The 18,500-nt window shown below is 43.1% G+C and overlaps 1 long non-coding RNA gene across 11 annotated transcripts in view; it reads left to right on the top strand.

The window, feature by feature from the left end:
- The first annotated feature begins 2,128 nt into the window (after positions 1-2,128).
- The window catches only part of LOC140456947 (uncharacterized), a 62,792-nt gene continuing 46,420 nt past the window's right edge, over positions 2,129-18,500 (top strand). For 6 of the 11 annotated variants that reach the window (XR_011953274.1, XR_011953271.1, XR_011953269.1 and 3 more), the window contains exons 1-3: positions 8,240-8,324; positions 11,786-11,868; positions 15,002-15,088. This is a non-coding gene — a long non-coding RNA (uncharacterized lncRNA). The other 5 variants (XR_011953276.1, XR_011953272.1, XR_011953267.1 and 2 more) reach the window with 4 other exon arrangements.

Below are 18,500 nucleotides of genomic sequence, written 5' to 3'. Positions count from 1 at the left end.
ATTAAGGGATATGGTGAGAACATTTGTAAATGGTTCTGCGTCCACAAAATGATCAGCCATGATCTTAATGAATGGCAGAGCAAGCTCAAAGGGCAGGACGGCCTTCTCCTGTTCCTAGTTCTTTTGTTGTTATATTTTGCATTCTTCCCGCACTCTTGACTTTCAGGTGCTGGTGTTAGATTAGGATGGACAAAATTAAAATTCACAGAACACCAGGTTATAGTCCAACAGGTTTATTTGGAAGGACTAGCTTTGCAGCTTCTTCATCAGGTGGTTGTGTGATTTTTAACTTTGTGTCTCACTCTTGTAACTGATAAACAGCAACAAAAGCCACGAAGCAGTGCGCATGCTCCAAGCAACAATGGGCCCCTGGTAGTTGATGTCAGCGGAAGACCAATGGAAAGGCAGGGGCACAGCTGGAGGACCTGGCGGGGCATTTGGTGCTCCGACCAATCAGAGTAAATGAGGGACGGGACTAGACTATACCACGTGATCATCCTCACGGTGGGCGCGGATGTGCGGGACATGTGGATGGAGAGCTGTTGGTAAGGAAAGAAATAAACAGCAGGAAGCGGGAGGGAAATGGTATTGGTATGGGCTAAGAGGTTTTACAAACATTTGGTGCACATCGGAAAATACAAATTTGAAACTTACAGTCCTGTTTTTGCAGTAAACTGGAAAATAACCTCATTGTGTGATCACCGCCATCTTTATTCGGGGCAAAGATTCACTGGACACGTGCGCAGCCGCCAGCTTTGTTGGGGGCAAGGTTCAGAGTTATGTATGTGCAGCCCTCCCTGGTAGAGATTCATAGGGCAGGATTTACACAGACCACATTCAAACCCAGAGAAATGGATGGTTTTTTTTTCTTGGATTTGTTTCTTCATCCATTTAAATGATTTGATTGTGAATAGAGCCGGTACTGTTCGTAAGTTTGCAGATGACACCAAAATTGGAGGTATTGTGGACAGTGATAAAAGTTGTCTCAGAATACAATGGGATATTGATCAGATGGGCCAATGGGCTGCGGAGTGGCAGATAGGGTTTAATTTAGGTAAATGTGAGGTGCTGCATTTTAGTAAAGCAAATCAGAGCAGGACTCCCACTGAATTGTCAGGTCTTGGAGAGTCTTGCTGAACAAAGTGACCTTGGAATGCAGGTTCATAGTTCCTTGAAAGTAGAGTCACAGGTAGATAGGACAGTGAAGAAATTGTTTGGGATTCTTCCCTTCGTTGGTCAGAGCATTGAGTAAAGGAGCTGTACAGGACATTGGTTAGGCCACTTTTGGAATATTGTGTGGAATTCTGGTCTCCCTCTTATCAGAAAGAGGCACTGAAACATGGAAGGTTTGAGAATTGATTTTTTAAGGATGTTGCCAGGGTTAGAGGATTTGAGTTACAGGGAGAGGCATAATAGGCTGGGGCCATTTTCCCTGGAGTGTCATAGGCTGAGGTGTGATGTTGAAGAGGTGTATAAAATCGTGAGGGGCATGGATCGCATAAATAGACAAGGTGTTTACCCTGGGGAGGTGGAGCCCAGAACTCGAGGATATAGGTTTAGGGTGAGAGGGGAAAATTCAAAAGGAGCCTAAAGGTCAACCAAAATTGTAACATTTAAAAGGCATTTGAATAGGAAGGGTTCAGAGGGATGTCAGTCAAGTGCTGGCAAATGGGAATAGTTTAGGTTAGAATATCTGGTTTGCATACATGGGTTGGACTGAAGAGTCTGTTTTTGTGCTAGACATCTCTGACTGTGGGATCATAAAAGTGAACAGTGCTCTGATTCACCTCTGGGCTCCTTGATGTCCACTTGTTCATTATCTCGCTTCCTCAGTCTCACATGAGTGTATTTTTGCCATGTTTAGTATTTTACTACTGCGTTCACAGACCTTTTCATAAATGGATTGTCCACTGCTGCCCGACTCCTGACTGTATGCTGCTCCATTATCAGGTTATTTTTTCCACAATATCTTTGACAGTCAAGAATTCTTGTTTTCCAATAGGGAGTGGATTTTCCTTCCATTTCTGACAGTCAAATTCTGCACCATTTTCATTCCCTATAATTCATATTGCACTCCCTGAAACATCATGTGTATTTCTCCTTCCACAGAAACCAGTGATCATTGGCAAAGCCCTGTTGCCTGTGGAGAGGGTGATGTTTGACTTCCTTGTACAGCTGCAGTTTGAATGGTGAAGGCGTTCCCACAATGTGGTTGGGTAAGAGACATTACAGACTAATCACTCAGCGATAGTGAAAAGTAGAATATACCTGTACAAATCAACATGTTTTTAATTTCACAAAAATATTGAGAACTTTTGACATAAGGCCACAGCTGGAGAATATTATGTCCAGTGACCAAACCCATTGCCAAATAGGCAATTTTTCAGGAATGCCTTAAAGGAAGAAAGCAGATCTTAGAGGGTGGGAATTCCAGACCGTGTTGCCTTGGAATCTATAGAAAGAGTCACACAGCTGAACTCACAAATAAACACATCATTGGGAGTCTAACTAAAATAAGTTATTGAGATATGAAAGGGTGTGTGGTGCAGGAAGATAGGAATGATTACAGCCAGGAATTAAATAAAGTGTGTGAAAGTAAATTGCTGTTGCTTATAAATGGGAGCCTTTTGATGAATCAGCAAGTTCTGGTACAAGTGAGCTTTTGGGCGGTAGAGTTTTCAATATTCTGGAGATTAAAGGGAGGATGATTGTGGGATGCTGGCCAGGACTGGGTTTAGATAATGAAATCTAGAGTTAACAAAATAAATGAATGAGAGTTTCAGTAAATGAGCTGAGACTGTGGTGAGGTCAGGTGATATCACTGAAGTCGAAATAGTGGCCTTGGAGTGGGACTGGGCTGTCACCCTCACCTCACCTCTGGAATTCAGCTGTTTGTCAGTTTGTGAACGGAGGAACGGAGTGGTCCTGGCAGAACCCAAACTGGGTGTCACAGAAGGTTATTGCTGAGCAGCTGTGTGACAGCACTGTTGATGACACCTTCCATCACTTCACTGCTGAGCGAGTGTCGACTGATGGAGGGAAATTGGCTGGGTTGGCTCTGTCCTGCGTTTTTGTGTTGAACATCCCTGGGAAATGTTCCACAATGTCAGTAGGTGCCAGTGCTGGACTTGTCTTGGTGGGCAGCAATCTCTGGAGCACAACCATCAGTATTATTGCCACAATGCTGGCAGGGCCGACAGCCTTTACACTACTTCTCCATTTCTTGATCTGATTTGAAATTAGTTTTCAACCAAGTTGATTCACGTCTGTGATGTCAGGGACCAATGTAGAAGGCTCATCCACTTGGCATTGCTGGCTGAAGATTGCTGCAAATGCTGTTGTCTTGTCTGTTGCATGGATGTGTGAGACTCCTCCATCAGTAAGAGTGGGGATATCTGTGATGCTTCCTGCAGTGAGTTGTTTAATTGTCCATCACCATTCCTGACTAGGTGTGGCAGAACTGCAGAGCTCCGATCTGATCCATTGGTTGTTGGATCACATAGTTCTATTTGGTGTTGCTTGCACTGTTTGGCATGCAGGTTGGGTAGCTTCACCAGGTTGGCACCACATGTTTAGGTATGCCTGGTATTGCTCCTGGCATGCCCTGTGGAACTCTCCATTGAACTAGGGTTGATTTCCCTGGCTTGATGTTAATGGTTAAGTGGGGGATATCAGGCCATGAGATTTCAGATTGGGCTGGAGTACAGTTCTGCTGCTGTTGTTGGCCCACAGTGAAACAGAAGTTGCAGGGTCAAGAGGGCTGATTATGTGGTTGTATTTTCCAGTGCATTGGTAGATGTAATGTGGTCCATCCAGTTGCATTCCTTTGTTGAGACTGTGCAGTGATTAATACAATGAGTGATTTGATGGGCCACTGTCAGGAATGCAACTTTTAAAAAAAGGTTTTGCGATTTACATATGAAAGAAATGAAACTATCATGGTTTTCGAACAGATGAAAGACTCAACAGACAATCAAGGTATTTTTTAATGGATAATTTCAGTTACATCACACTAAAGTTTTGCGATAAATTCTGTGCCTTAGAATTGTGCCCTCCACAATCACCTGATGAAGGAGCGGTGCTCCGAAAGCTAGTGTGCTTCCAATTAAACCTGTTGGACTATAACCTGGTGTTGTGTGATTATTAACTGAGAATATGACCGCACTACTAACAGGGCTGCATGTAAACAGGCTCAGTCCAGTTAATCAATACATTCGGAAGGATTTCCTCCAAGTTTGATGACGGGATATTCGTCAAAACCGTCAACTTCAACCTGCAATGTTGTTATTAACAAAAACTTCAGGCTGATACAAAACTCCCCACCCCACTGCAATGTGGTAACTTGGCCTGGCCCAGGAATTGGAACTGGGACATTTGTGGACTGTGATCTCAAAGGAAGCGAGCAAACACAATTCTGACAGATTAGACCTCAAAGATGAGTACCAAGTTTGAGACAAGGCCAGTGGTATGCCGCCTTGCACTTAGCTTAGTTGCATTTCTTATTTACAGTCATGTTTTGCAAGGTATAAAGAACTATATGTTTTTTTTCCATGGTTGGGGAGTTTTATCCTCATTGATCACAGTTGCTGCCTCTCGCCCCCCAAGTCAAATCATAGGATCGATAACAAAACAATAAACTTAAACTGCAGGTGCTGGAGATCTGATCCCCAGAAACAAAGTGCTGGAGAATCTCGGCAGTTCTGAGGGCATCGGTGAAGAGAAAAATAATGTTACATTTCAATTTCAGTGACTCTTCATCTGAACGGACAAATGGTCATGTGACTTGGAGCTGACAATGTTTTATTCCCCTCAGAGATGCTGCTAGACCTGTGGTTCTCCATCACTGTGCTTTCTATAGTGAACTTTATTTACAAAACAGATCAGAAAAATACTAATCTCCAAAAGTGAAAGGTTCATTGCAAACATGAGCATAGTTTCCACACTTGAGTTACACAAGCACGCCTCAATTTTTAAAAAACAAGATTAAACTCAAAATAATATTCCATCTCAAAATTAGCCAAGTTACACCAGTAATAAAGCTCCTCCACCCAATGAGACACTTCAGCACAACATCCTGCAGTGTTGCACACAGCCACCTTTACCAAAGAATGATCACATGTCACAAAATTGAAGGCTAAGAGCATGTCTCTTTAAAGGAGCTGAAGTCAAACTCTCAATTTTTGGAAAGATTTTTATTAAACCTGATTGAACATTTAAATCTCCAGAGCATAATCTTTGCTTTTTTAAACAAGGTGTGTGGGAAACATCCCACATCTTGCTAAAGGTTCAGTTCGGTCTGATACATGGAGCCAAAGGTCAAGCAAACATCACACTTTCCATTCACTTCTACGAAGGTCTGACATCACATTTCTTCAGGATATAAAGTATTTTATAAATTGTTTGTAAAATCATTTGTCACATTAAAGAACTGGACAATAAATGTCATTGTATGCAATCAGAGTGAAGCATGTGACAGCAGATTTATCTTTGGAAGGCAGTGTGTGTGCTTTCTAAATTCTGGGAGCACTTTAGGAGACTGCTCCCAGATGGTGACAGTGAGCATATCTGGAATGCACTGTTTAGATCTGGGAATCCATGGGAGACAATCTGTGGTTTCACTAATACTTGGCTTGTGTTGTTGGTGTACAGTAAGCAATTCATAAAGTTACTTCTGTATTGTTGTTGACTACCCAAATGGTATTGAAATCTGCCAGGTTGCCTTCAATAGTGTAAATGCATATATCCATCTTAAACCCTTTCTACTGATTATCAGTTTATTTTACTTTATCAGCACTTGAAATACCGACTTGTTTTTTCTCTAAACGTTGGTTAAAGAAATCACAAGTTCATTCATCCATGTTAATTTTGTAATCTTTCACAAAGAAACAAGTGAGAACAACATATACCTGAGTGCAAAACAAAATACTGCAGCTGCGTGATATCTGGCAACACTCTAAAGGTGAGGCACTGATACTGCACAGGTTTGTCAGCATGGTTTCAATTACTGACAATAATTTGGTAATGTCTTAGTCTTCACATAGTTAAGGTAAATGTGAGATATCTGAATTTCATGAATTGGTTCCTATTGCACTTTGATCAACAAAAATTATTCTTGGTTTAATCTTCTCAAAGGAGAAAGTGACGACCAAAGAAGCTGGACATCAGAGTCGAAAAGTGTCATGCTGGAAAAGCACAGCAAGTCAGGCAGCATCCGAGAAGCAAGAGAGTTGATGTTTTGGGCATAAGCCCTTCATCAGGAATCACAGGCTTCAGAAAAATAACTGGCATAGACTTATGCCAATACAAATGTAGAAGGGTCAGACCATGTTACTATCAGATTAGAGACTAATTTCAGATTTGGTACCATTCAGTGCAACATTTCTGTGTGATATTTACATATGTACCTAAAAGAGAAGTTGTCTAAAATTACAAGCTCTAGAATGATTATATAATTACACCTGGAAATAAAGCTGGTGAACAAGAATGGCAAAGTGAAGTCCCATCAGTATCACCTTGGGCAGTGTCAAGTAAGAATTTGACAACAGAGTTGCCACTTTGGTGTAACCTGCAGTCTGGCCAAATTGCAGCAAAAATCTGTTCAATTTTATCTGCAAACTATTGATTGCAAAATCCTCCTTGCACAATAATGAGGCAGCATTTTGGGATGTCATTTTTGAAATATATTATTTTCAAATTTACTGACAATTAAGAGTGATCACTTGGTGCTGTCTGCATAACACAATACGAAAAGGAACTAACAAAAAAAAATTATAACCCAAATTCAGTCACTAATTCATTGATATTGCATGGGTCCGGCATAAGTAGTCAATTTTTAAAAAGAAATACAAATACGTTTAGTAACTATATTGGAGTACAGTCAAGTTTCTTACTGAACAGTGACAGGATTGGACAGAGTCCGCATGGACTTAAGAGAGGGGAATCATACTTAGCAAATCTACTGTAAGAATCTACAAAGTCGAATATTAAAGTAAGAAATTGCAGGATATTTAGAAAAGCTTATCATTAAACATGGTAGACTGGGTTTTGTGAAAGAGAAACTATATTTGACAAATTTATGACAGTTCATTGAGGGGATAACAAGCAGGGCTGATAAAGGGCAATCCAATGATGTTCTGTCTTTGGATTTTAAAAATGCAAATGATAAGGTTCTACATACAAGTTAATTGCACAATTTAGGAGTTCATGGTATCGGCGTAATGTATTAGCATGGATTGAGGATTAGGTAACCACACTGGCTGTTGCTGAGTCCTCACTTGCAGTGCTGTATACAATGATAGCTCCCATATTTAATAAAGGATAAACCAACATTGGAGACCATTCAAAAAAGATTTACTTAGCTGCTTTGACCTATCAAGAATAGATAAGCAGGGGTGATCTTATAGAAACAAGATTCTGAGGAGTTTGGCAGGGTAGATGTTGACGAGATCTTCTAGCACCATTGAAGTCTCAAACCAGGGGACATTATATAAGGGAACATTCATTTTAAAAAACGTAAAGAATTTTTTCTCTCAGTGAATGGCTAGAATTTTCTCGCCCAAACAATTGTGAAAGTTAAATGTGGGAGGGGAATGTTTGGGTTACTCTTCGTAGGGTTGTTCTGGCTTGTTGGCTGAAGGGCCTGTTTCTACACAGTAGGGAATCTGTGATTCTATCTCAAATTATTTCAAAAGAGGGCAGATAGATTTTTGAAATATTGAGCAGGTGAGGGCTATGCGGATCAAGCAAAGAGGGGTTGAGGTCTGGGTTGGCCCAGACATGATCTGATAGAATGGGGGAACAAGCTGAAGGGAATGAATGCCCTACTCCTGCTCCGATTCCTTGAGGCTCCACTTCATGCTTTTTTTGTTTCCAAAGAAGAGTGTGATACAATGTGCTAAAGATCTCAGATGTTGTGAAAACGGGGTGTTTATGTACTGGTTCAGATGGCGTTGATTCATCAATCACAGCTATACAGTCATGAGTGGGAAGGCAAATCCCTCCATGAATCAAGGAAATCTACTGCAGAGCTCACACAAAGGGAATTCTTCCCCTCAGTAAACTCTCCCATCACATTACCCAACATATCAGCAAAAGCAGGACACACTGTGCATGCTTTCGTCAACAAAGGCGACCCCGGGTGATTGATGTCAGCACCGGACCAATGAAAGGACGGTGGGCGGAGCTGGATGACCTAGCCGGCGTGTTGGTCCTCCAACCAATCAAAGTGAATGAAGGGCGGAGCTAAACAACCATGTGATCACCCTCGCGCACGGCGCAGAGTTGCTGTTATGAATGCTCGGGAAGTTATGGAGAGAAAGGATCCGGTAAGGAAAGAAATAAACAGGGAAACGGGAGAAAAACTGTGTTGCTATGAGCGGAGAGGTTTTGCAAACAAATTGTGCACGTCGGAAAACACAAATTTGAACGTCCCAGTCCCGTGTTTACAGTAAATGGGGAATTGCCTCAGCGCGGCTGAAGGCCTGAGTGAGCGCCGCCATCTTTATTCGGGACAACGATTCACTGGACACGTGCGGAGCCGCCATCTTTGTAGGGGGCAAGGTGCAGTCAGGCGCATGTGCAGCCTTTCTCTATTATAGAGTCACTGGGATCATAGCAGCCAATACTGCTCTGATTCACCTCTGGGCTCCCTCATAACCACTTTGTCAAGATCCAGCTCCCTCAGTCTCGAAAGTAATTTATAGACAAAGGGTTTTTCACTGCTGCCCAGCCCCTGACCATGTACTGCTCTATTATCAGATTACTTTTTTCTTGAATATTTTTGACAGTCAAGAATTCTTTTTTCCAATAAGCAAGTGTATTTTCCTTCCATTTCTGACGATCAAATTCTGCACCATTTTCATTCCCTGTAATCCATTTTGCATTCCCTGAAACATCAACTGTGTTTCTCCTTCCACAGATACCAGTGATTAATGCCAAAGCCCTGTTGCCTGTGAAGAGGGTGATGTTTGACTTTCTTGTACAGCTGCAGTTTGTGTGGTGAAGGTGCTCCCACAATGTGGTTGGATAAGAGACATTAAGAGTATTCATTCAGCAACAGTGATGATTTGAAAATAATGTCCAAATCAACAACATTTTTTAAATTTTTATTATCATGCTTATAATTTCACAAAAATACGATTGAGAACTTTAGACCTCAGGCCAGAGAGGGAGATATTAGGTCAGGTGACCAAAAGCATTGCCAAAAAGCAGGTTTTGAGGGATGTCTTAAAGGTGGAAAGCAGACCTGTGAGGTTTTGGCTGCAAATTTCAGACCATGCTGCTTCAGCAACTGTAGAAACAGCCACACAGGTGAAGTAATGAATTTACAAATGGTTGGGAGTCTCGAAGAAAATAGGTTGTCGAGGTCTCAAAGTGTGTGTGGTGCAGGGAGCTCGGGATTATTACAGCCAGAAATTAAATCAAGTGTGAGAATTTTAAATTGAGGGATATTGGCCAGATGCTGGCAGGTGAGACTTGATTGGGTTGGGGTATCTGGTCGGCGTGGACGGGTTGGACCGAAGGGTCTGTTTCCTTGCTGTACATCTCTATGGCTGTATGCTGTTGATTCTAATTAGGAGCCTTTTGATGAATCAACAAGCAGAGATTTCGACTTTCTTGAGATTACAGGGAGGTTGAATGTGGGAAGCTGGCCCTGAGTGTGTTTGGAAAATGAAGTCTGGAGATAACACATGATGGATGAGAGTTTCAGTATATGAGCTGAGATGAGGGTGGAATCAGCTAGAATTAGTGATCTTGGAGTGGGACTGAGTTGTCACACTCACCTCACCTCTGGGATTCAGCTGGTTGTCAGGTTGTGAATCAGGGCGGTAACACAATCGGGAGCTGAGTGGCCCTGGTGGAGACTAAAATGAGTGTCACTCAGCTGGCTGTTGCTGAGCAGCTGCTGCTTGGTAGCCCTGTTGATGACATTTTCCATCACGTTACTGCTGATCGAGTGTGGACTGATAAGAGGGAAATTGGCTGGGTTGGATTGCCCTGTGTTTTTGTGTTGAACATTCCTGGGCAATGTTCCACATTGTCGGTAGATGCCAGTGCTGGAGCGGTACTTGGCTCGGTGGGTGGCAAGTTCTGGAGCACAAGCCATCAGTATTATTGCCAGAATATTGGCAGGGCCCATAGCCTTTGCACTAATTAACCATTTCTTGATGTTATTCAAACTCAATCGAACTGCTTTAAAACTCACATCTGTGATGTTAGAAACCACTGGAGAAGGCTGAGATGGATCATCCCATATTGCACTTCTGGCTGCAGATTGCTGCAAATGCTGTTGTCTTATCTGGTGCATGGGTGTGAGGCTCCTCCATCAGTAAGGGTGGGGATATCTGTGATACTTCCTCCAGTGAGTTGTTTAATTGTCCATCACCGTTCACAACTGGTTGTGGCAGAACTGCAGAGCGCCGATCTGTTCCATTGGATGTTGGATCACTTAACTCTGTTGCTTGCTGCTGATGCTGTTTGAAATGCAGGTAATTCAGTTTGACAGCTTCACCAGGTTGGCACTTTGTTTTTAAGTCTGCCTGGTTGCTGCTCATGGCATGCCCTCCTTTCCTGTCCATTGTGATGGGTGAGAGCAGGATTTACAAACCCATGAGGTTACAGATCGTGCTGGAGTACAGTTCTGCTGCTGTTGATGTCCCACAGTGTCTCATAGATACCCAGTTTGAGAGCTTACATCTCTTCGAAGTCTGTCCCCTTTCGAACGGTGATAGTGCCACTCAACACAATGGAGGTTTTTCTCAACTTTATGGCAAGACTTTGTCTTCAAAAGGAATGTGTGATGGTTGGTCTTCCTGATACTGTCATGGCTAGATGTATCTGCAGCTGGTCAATTCATAACAATGAGATCAAGTATGTTTTTCCCTCTTGTTGGTTCCCTCACCACCCGCTGCAGACTCAGCTGAGCAGCTATACCCTTTAGGACCTGGCCAGCTCAGTCAGTAATTCTATTGCAGAGCTCGTCTCGATTGTGGACATTGAAATCCTGTACCCAGAGTACATTTGACACCATTTTATTGCCTCAGTGCCTCCTCCAAATGTTATTCAACATGAAGGAGGAGTGATTCATCAGCCAAGAGAGGGCGGGACGTGGTAATCAGCAGGAGCCATGAGACATCCTGGACTCCGGAGCCAATGCTGTGTACTCGCAGGGCAAATCCTCCCTATCTGTACACCACTGTGCCACCACCTCTGCCTGGTCTGTCATGCCGGTGGGACAGGACATATCCAGAGATTTCAGGAGAAAGTGAAGACTGCAGATGCTGGAGATCAGAGTCAAGAGTCTGGTGCTGGAAAAGCACTGCAGGTCAGGCTGATGAAGGGCTTAGGCTTGAAACGTCGATTCTCCTGCTCCTTGGATGCTGCCTGACCTGTTGTGCTTTTCCAGCCCCACAGTCTCGATATCTAGGGATGGTGATGGTGGTGTCTGGTCATTGTTTGTAAGGGATGATTCCGTGAGTATGACTATGTCAGGCTGTTCCTTGACTAGTCTGTGAGACAGCTCTCCACGTTTTGGCACCAAAAACCATATGTTAGTGAGGAGGACGTTGCACCATCGAGAGGGCTGATTCTGTGGTTGTAATTTCTGGTGCCTTGTTAGTTGCCAACTGGTCCATCCAGTTTCATTCATTTGTTGAGACTTTGCAGTGATTAATACAGTGAGTAGCTGGCTGGGCCACTGTCAGGTTGGCAGGATTTTTTTCGCCATTGACAATGGTTTCATGGAGATCAGGAGATTCCTAATACGTTGTATTTTTCTTGAATTCAGATTCCACCATCTGCCAAGATGGGATTCGAACCAGGACTTCAGTCGTTTGTTTTAATATTCTGGATAAAAGCTAAATACATCAGGTTTGTTCACTCATTTTAAATATCACTAACCCTGGTTTTGTTTCTTTGTAAAACACTGTCCATCATCCTGTCTCCTCCATCCTCCCCTCCAACAATGAGTGAGGAGCACATGGAGTTTCTCTGTCACTAAGACTGAGATAATCCGATCTGCTGTTTCCCTCCCTCCCACTAGCCCACTGAGCCCAACTGCCTCACGTGGTGTTCCTGGTTTTTGTCCTAAACCTACATCTTTCTCCAGTCTCTTGTCAAGCCTTATCAGAGCTCACCTTGACCCTTTACCCTAATCTCGCTAAACTCACATTCCAACTCTCTTTCCTCTGCTGCCGCCTCATCACCCCCCCTCGCCAATTTATAGATATTGTTCCTTGTTCTGTCTGTTGGTCTTTTTTGGTTATGTCCTTCTCTCCCATTCTGTGAAAAACTAATATTTGACCTTACCATTGTTGGAAAATCCTGCTCCATCTCCATTCTCCCTTTCCTTTCTGAATTCCTTGCATTTGGTGTCCCTCAACGATCTATCTTTGGTCTCTCCTGTATCTCACGTACATAGTGCCGGGAGGTGATATCATCCAAAACCACTGTGTTAGGTTTGACATGTACACTGACGATGCCCAGCTCTCCCTCCCCATCATCCCTCTCCATTTCTCCACTGTTACTCAGTTATCAAATTGCTTACCACATTCCCACTACTCGATTAGCTGCAATTTCCTCCAATGAAACATTGTCATGGTTAAACCCATTGCCTTACCTTTACCTTTCTGCTGAGCCCCTCCCTCCCACTGGGAACTCTCTGAGGCAGAACCACACTCTTCACAATATTGCTCTTATATCTGACCCCAAGGTGACCTTCTGATCAGACATCCACACAATCAGAACAGCAGGAATTCCAATCTCTTAAACGTTGCTTTTCTCCACCTCACCCCAGCTCCATTGCTCCTGAAACCCCTTACCCGTCTGTGTCACCTTAAACTTGAATCCAAAACAGAACCCTTGATTCTGTGACTCAGAATCTGGTTTCAGACTCCCCTCTCAGTATTTACCCTCAGACACATCCTCTCAGTATTTATCCTGTCAAACCCCTAAAGAATCCCATTTGTCTCAATGAGATCACCTCTCTTTCTCCAAAATCCATTGAGTACAGTCCCAACCTTTTCAGCCTTTATTTAACAGATAATCCCTCCAAACCAGGGATCATCTCATTGAATCTTCCCTGAATTGCCTCCAATAAAGTGACACATTTCCTTATCTAAAGGGACCAAAACTGCTCTCATTCCTGCAGATATGGTGGTCTCACCAGCACTTCCACACGTTACTCTCAGGTATATACTCCAAACTCTAAGACTGAAAACTTTTGAAACAAAACATTCGATTCCCCTTCCTGATTCCCTGTTGTAACTGTGTGGTAGCTTTCTGTGTTTCCTGAACAATTACCCCTGGTCCCTTTGTGGTGCAGCTTTCTACATTTTCCACCATTTAAATTGTACTTTGTTCTTTTATTATCTCCTCCAAAATGAGCAACTTCCCATTTTCCCAAGTTAAACCCCATCTAGCAACTTGTTGCCCCCTTCTCCTGTGCATCTCTCTCTTTTCATAATCCTCTTAGACCTTTACAGTTGTGCCTTTTCTAGGAGATATCCCCCCTTCCCATTCTTTCAAACATTTACTGGGAGCACTGGGCAGTGGGAAGCAGGCAGAGTTGCTATCTTTTTAGTGATACACTTTGGAGTGATTGAGAGGATCTTCCTACCCATTGGTCAGGATGGAGACAATTTGCCCATCGTTAGGCTTAGCCTTTCACACCCATGTCTTATTGATGAGGCAGAGCGGCAGCATAGAATGAAAGAAAAGAAAGTAATTCTTGTTCCCCATATCTCACTGACGCTTGGATAATTTTCTCCAATGTGTCCAAGAACTGCTGTGTTCAGTCACATGAGATCTCAAGTTGGAATCTCCTAGAAACCCACAGATTTCCCCCTGAGTTGACTGCTGATGTCCTCAAGGGTAATATGTACAGTACTCCTGGGCCACGAAGAGGGGATGGTGTGAGTTTCTAACCTGAACTGATAGTGACAGATTTTATAAACTTGTATTACAGAATATTACAGGTGGATATTCAGATGGTGATCTCAGTAAATATTCTGCTAAACTCTGATTGAATTACTCAGTATATCAGGATCTGGATATTCGCATTGTGTGTGTGAGTATTGTGTTCCAGATCAATCCCATTTGCTGCTTAAAAATTCTCCTTTGAATCATCGCCTTCTCTCAAAAGGATCCCCAAACCTTCAATGTGTCATGTAATCCTTTTATGATGACCTGGTGAGTGAAAGGTTTATTATTCGAATGTGTAATTTTTGTATAAGGATGCCTCAGAGAGGGAGCAGAATATTCGTAAAGGGGAGAATAACCATTTTGAGGGAAGGCTGTAGTTTATTGGTATCAATGACATAGGAATAGAAGAGTTCACATTATTGGATCATTGGAATCTCTTGTGGGGTAGAATTGACCTACATCAGAAGGATGGATTGTACTGGCACTGGAAGGGAACAGTTGCTAGTGCTATTCAGGAGGCATTAAACCAGTGAAGGAATGTGGGTAAACCCAGAGAGAGAGTGAGGGAAGAGCTCAGTCTGACGTTGGTACAGTTCAGATGTCAAACAGTCAAGGCAGACAAGGGCAAGGCACAGAATGAGCAGTTACTCTGCATTTATTTCAATACAGGAGGCAGAGGAGCTCAGTGTATGGTTTTGAACATCGCACTGGGATATTATAGCAATTACAGAGGCATAACTTAATGATGGATAGGACCAGCAGCTTAATGTTCCAGTGTATAGATGCTATAGCAAAGATAGAAAGGGGGCAACAGAGCAGGGGGAGAGGTATTTTTGATTCGGGATAACATTACAGCTGGGCTTCAAGAGGGTATTCCTGGGAGTACATCCAGGCAGGTTATACAGGTGGAACTGAGAAATAAGAAAGGGATGATCTCCTTATTGGGATGGTACTATTGACCCCCCCCCACTTCCCCAATAGTCAGCAGGGAGTTGAGAAGCAAATTTACTAAGAGATCGCTTATCTGTAAGAATAGTATGGTTGGGTACAAGACTTGACCTTCTTTGTTATTCATTCACAGGATGAGGGTGTCACTGGCTGGGCCCAAAGGGCAGTAAAGAGTCAACTACATTGCTGTGAGTCTGGAGTCACATGTAGGCCAGACCAGGTAAGAATGGCAGATTCCTTCCCTGAAGAATATTAGCGAATCTGATGAGTTTTTTTCGCAATAATCAACAATGGATTCATGGTCTTTAATAGATTCTTAATTCCACATTTTTATTGAATTCACATTCCACTGTCTGCCGTAACGGGATCCAAATCCTGGCCCCCAGAATGTTATCTGGGTGTCTGGGTTATCCATCTAGTGATAATCTCACTTGGCCATTTGGCAGGGTGAGTGACTGAGGTATCCGTGGGGCAGCACATCAGCACCAAAGATCCCATGGTCTCTGCGGAAGATAGAAAGGGTTGGGGAGGGAGATATATCCCTGGTGGTGGGGTCTGACTGTAGGTAGCGGACATAGCAGAGGTTAATGGAGATTAGTGGGTGGCAGGTGAGGACCGGGGGATTATATTCTTATTGTGGTTGGAGGGGTGGGGGGAAGGAGGAGGTACAGGAAGTGGAGGATATGCGTTGGAGTGCATTGTTGATCAAGTGGGAGGGAAATGCGGTCCTTGAAAGAGGAAACCTTTCTGGGATGTCCTGAAGTGGAATTGCTTCTCCTGGGAGCAGATATGGCAGAGGCGGAGGAATTGGGAGTACAGTATCACGTTTTTACAGGAATATACTCGAGGGTAATCAGGAGAGCAAAAAGGGGACTTGAAATATCTCTAGGAAATAGTTTAAGGAGAATCCAAAGAGATTCTACAAATACATTAAGGAAAAAATAATAACCAGACAGAGAATAGGACCCCTTAAAGATCAACAAGGCCATCTATGGAACAACAGGAGGTGGGAGAAATACTATGCTCTTCTATTCTAGAGAGTTTGGAGAAATAAATCGCGATAACTTGAAAAGTGTCTATATTACAGAGGAGGAAGTACTGGATGTCTTAAACAGTAGCAAGGTGGATAAATCCCTGGGACCTGATCAGGTGTATCCCAGAAATTTGTGGAAAGCTAGGAAGGTGATGGCAGTGCCCCTCCCTCAGGTATTCATATCATTGTTTGTGACAGGTGAGGTGCTGGATGACATGTGCCATTATTTAAAAAAAAGGTGGTAAGGAAAGGCCAGGGAACAAGAGAACAGTCAACCTAACGTCAGTGGTAGGTAAGTTGTTGGAAGGGATTCTGAGGGACAGGATTTACATGTATTTGGAAAGACGAGGATTGATTAGGGCTAGTCAACATGGCTTTGTGTGTGGGAAATTCTCTCTCTCTAACTTGATTGAGTTTTTTTGAAGATGTGACAAAGATGATTGATGAAGCCAGACTGTGGACGTTGTCTATATGGACCCTGAACGATGTTCCACAAAGCAGACTGGTTAGCAAGGTTAGATAACATGAAATGTTGGGAGAACTAGCCATTTGGATACAAAACTGCCTTGAAGGTAGGAGGCAGAGGGTGGTGATGGAGGGTTGCTTTGCGGACTGGAGGCCTGTGAGCAGCATTGTCCTGCAGGAATGGATATGGATCCTTAAATAAATGACTTGGATGTTCATATATGAGATATGGTCAGTGGGTTTACAGAAGACACCAAAATTGGAGGTTTAGTGGACAATGAAGAAGGTTAGTTCAGAATGCAACAGAATCTTAACCAGATGGGCCATTGGAGCGAGGAATGGCAGACTGGGTTCAATTTAGACAAATGTAAGCTGTTGGATTTTGGAAAGGCAAATCAGAGCAGGACTTGTACACTTAATGGTACATTCCTTGGGAATGTTGCTGAACATAGAGACCATGGAGTGCAGGTTCATTGTTCCTTGAAAGTAGAGTCACAGGTAGGCAGACGAGTGAAGGTGGTGTTTGGTATGCTTATATTTATTGGTCAATGCATTGAGTACAGAAGCTGGGACGTCAAATTGTGGTTGGACAGGACATTGATTAAGCCATTTCAGGAATTATGTTTTAAGTTTGAAATTCCCTGTTCTGGAAAGGACGTTGTGAATCTTGAAAGAGTTCAGACAAGATTTACAAAGACTTTGCTAATGTTGGAGGATTTGGGCTACAGGGAGAGGCTGAATAGGCCAGGGTTAATTTCCCTGGAGAGTCAAAGACTGAGAGGTGACTTCATGGAGATTTATAAAATCATGAAGGGCATGGATAAGGTGAACAGCCAGGGTCTTTTCCCCCCAGTTATGTGGGTTCAAAACAAGATCACATAGGCTTACGTTGAGAGGGCAAAGATTTAAAATGGATCTAAGGGGCCAAGTTTTCAAGCTGTGTGTGGTGTATGTGTGGAATGAGCTGCCAGATGAAGTAGTGGAGGCTGATACAATTACAACATTTGAAAGGCATCTGATTGGGTACGTGAATAGGAAGAGTTTCCAATGATATGGACCAATAGCTGGCAAATGGGGCTCCATTTGTTGAGGATTCCTCGTTGTCATGGACAAATTGGACCAAAGGTCTGTTTCTGTGCTGTACATCTCTATGACACTAATAAATGAAAATAAGATGTGTTCCTCTTTTGTGGAGAGCTAGCAGAAGCACAGATAATTGTCCTTGGAGCTGAGAAGGTTAAGCAGTGATTTTGACCAGGTGTAAATTTGTTTCTAGGATATCTAATCTGCAGAGAGAGGGGAATTGTTAACAATGTCACAATTTTAGTAACTATTTTCAGGTAATTGGCAAATAATGTGAATATGTGAACATTATTTTATTCAGTAAGTTCTGAGTATCTGGAACAGTCTGAATGGCAGCTGGACACAGACTCAGCAGTTATTCATAAACAGATTTGGAATTTTACTTTTTAAGGGAAGATTTGGGGGTCTATGGGCAAATGGGAAGGGAATTGGGACAGATTTGCAGCATCTCCAGAGGGAGAGGGTACATCCCAAATGGGCTGAATAGCCCCCAGGCCCTGTGCTCTGTGATACTGCCCCATTGACTGTGAATGATGAAGCTCATCCCAGGGCAGAGAGAGGGAGGATCCCACCACTCACCTCACAATGGGCCCCGATGATTGATGTCAGCGCAGGCCAATAGGGGGCAGAGGGCAGTACTGGAGGACCAAGTCGTACCAGTTTGTCCTCCAACCAATCTGAGTGAATGAGGGCATCCTCAAGGCTGGAACTAAAGAAAGGCACATATCGCAGAGATCTGAGAAACTGGAGGACATGAGATAGGGAGCGTTCTGTGGCTGGTGAGGAATTATATAAATAAGGAAGAGTTCTGAGGCTGGATGAATTGACAGTGATCGGGAGAGTTGAGGATGGAGGAATTTAGAGTTAGTGAAGATTAGAGTCATAATGTTATACAGCAAGGAAACAGGCCCTGTGGTCCAACCAGTCCATGCCGACCATAATTCCAAACTGAACTAATTGTACCTGCCACTGATTGGTCCACATCCATCCAAATGTTTCCTATTTATGTACTTATCTGAATGTCTTTTAAATATTGTAATTGTATTCACAG

This window comes from Chiloscyllium punctatum, chromosome 31 (assembly GCF_047496795.1).
Source record: "Chiloscyllium punctatum isolate Juve2018m chromosome 31, sChiPun1.3, whole genome shotgun sequence".
Classification (NCBI taxonomy): Eukaryota; Metazoa; Chordata; class Chondrichthyes; order Orectolobiformes; family Hemiscylliidae; genus Chiloscyllium; species Chiloscyllium punctatum.
This window is presented reverse-complemented; position numbering and strand designations above follow the sequence as displayed.